General features: G+C 40.0%; 1 long non-coding RNA gene across 1 annotated transcript; it reads right to left on the minus strand.

Moving 5' to 3' along the window:
* Positions 1-937: 937 nt before the first annotated feature.
* Positions 938-2,076, minus strand: LOC118478052. Its single transcript, XR_004858772.1, has 2 exons — positions 1,551-2,076; positions 938-1,273 (listed from the first exon to the last, which is right to left on the minus strand). It is a non-coding gene; the product is annotated as an uncharacterized LOC118478052 (long non-coding RNA).
* Between the last annotated feature and the right edge of the window lie 299 nt (positions 2,077-2,375).

Raw genomic sequence — 2,375 nt, forward strand, 5'->3', positions numbered from 1 at the left:
AGCCCGGCACGTTCGTTCAAAACAATTTCATTTTGGGTTCAATTAACAGCCTACAGGTGAGTTGTGTCATTTCTTCCTTAAGACACTTTTCGAAATTATTATGTGTCTATTTAGATATAATATACATCTTTGTTTATTGCGATACATTGTGACATCAGCGTTTAGAGCTTACAAATTCGCCCACCATTCAGTAAGCTTCATAGTGACTTTCGAGATTGTCAAGACTTGCGCGTTTATAATTTTCATATGAAAGATTAAGCCAATTGACACGTTTAGACCCCAATAATAATAATAATAATAATAAAAATAACAACAACAATAATAATAATATAGATTAATCATTGGGTATTATTAGTCACTGATTTAGATCTCATTAATGTTGATTAATTGTTGGGTTTTAATTAGTCATAGATGTATCTCAGCAACATGGATTGATCATTGGCTCTCTGACCTAGATCTAACTACATGTAGGTCCAGATGTAGGTTTAGATCTCTAAAATAAAGACAACTTCTAAAGCATAATTTAGTGATTGGTTCAGATATAAGCAACTAAACTGTTGATTGTAATTTAGTCTTTGATGTAGATCTTAGCAATGTAGATTAATCATTGGAAATTACCTAGTTGTAGCTTTAGATATCTCTCTTTAGAGATGTAGATTAATTGTTGAGCAATATCGGTAGCTCAGTGGCATCGAATAATTGCTGTATCATCCAGTCATAGGAATGGAGATTAATTGTTGAGCATTGATTTATAATAAATGAAGATCGATAAATAATAAGATATATGAGTATTTAGTTAGTATCCAATCACAGTGAAAGTACGACTTGGACGATGAGTTTGATTTGACAAAGGATAATCGCTACTATCATATTTTAACCTGCTATAACATAAGCGTTTCCTTAAGTCAAAGGCCAATGAAAGTAAGGATTATTTTTTAATCATTCAGATTTACTTTCACTTTAGAAGTAACATTTCTTTATTATATGTAATAACTTATGTCATTATTTATATTTTAGTCATGAACCACTTTCCACGAGGCCATAAGCTGTTACAGCTGTCTAAAAAGGTAGCAGAAACCCCTCCAGCAAAGCCTCCACGACAAGTCAAGGAGATACACCCAGCACCTCTCTAAGGGAAATGCCCCTCCTCACTCCTCAGAGGGAAATGCCTATCATCACTCCTCACTCCTCAGAGGGAAATGCCTATCATCACTCCTCAAAGTCAAAGGGAAATGCCTATCATCACTTCTCAGAGGGAAATGCCTATCATCACCTCTCAGAGGGAAATGCCTATCACCACTCCTCAGAGGAAAATGCCTATCATCACCTCTCAGAGGGAAATGCCTATCATCAATCCTCAAAGGAAAATGCCTACCATCACGTCTCAGAGGGAAATGCCTCTCATCACCTCTCAGAGGGAAATGCCTATCATCACTCATCAAAGGAAAATGACTATCATCACCTCTCAGAGGGAAATGCCTATTATCACCTCTCAGAGGGAAATGCCTATCCATCACCTCTCAGAAGGAAATGCCTATCACTATCATCACTCATCAAAAGGAAATGCCTACCATCACCTCTCAAAGTCAGAGGGAAATGCCTCTCATCACCTCTCAGAGGGAAATGCCTATCATCACTCATCAAAGGGAAATGCCTATCATCACATCTCAGAGGGAAATGCCTATCATCAATCCTCAAAGGAAAATGCCTACCATTACCTCTCAGAGGGAAATGCCTCCCATCACCTCTCAGAGGGAAATGCCTCTCATCACCTCTCAGGGGGAAATGCCTATCATCACTCATCAAAGGAAAATGCCTATGATCACCTCTCAGTGGGAAATGCCTATCATCACCTCTCAGAGGGAAATGCCTATCATCAGCTCTCAGAGGAAATGCCTATCATCACTCATCAAAGGGAAATGCCTACCATCACCTCTCAAAGTCAGAGGGAAATGCCTATCATCACTCATCAAAGGGAAATGTCTATTACCACTCCTCAAAGGGAAATGCCTATCATCACCTCTCAGAGGGGAATGCCTATCATCACCTCTCAGAGGGAAATGCCTATCATCACTCCTCAGAGGGAACTGCCCACGAGTCTTCTCTGTATGAACCATTTGACATCAGGGAGGGAAATGCCTATCATCACCTCTCAGAGGGGAATGCCTATCATCACCTCTCAGAGGGAAATGCCTATCATCACTCCTCAGAGGGAACTGCCCACGAGTCTTCTCTGTATGAACCATTTGACATCAGGGAGGGAAATGCCTATCATCACCTCTCAGAGGGGAATGCCTATCATCACCTCTCAGAGGGAAATGCCTATCATCACTCCTCAGAGGGAACTGCCCACGAGTCTTCTCTGTATGAACCAT

The sequence above is a fragment of the Aplysia californica genome, unplaced genomic scaffold, assembly GCF_000002075.1.
Source record: "Aplysia californica isolate F4 #8 unplaced genomic scaffold, AplCal3.0 scaffold00351, whole genome shotgun sequence".
NCBI lineage: Eukaryota > Metazoa > Mollusca > Gastropoda > Aplysiida > Aplysiidae > Aplysia > Aplysia californica.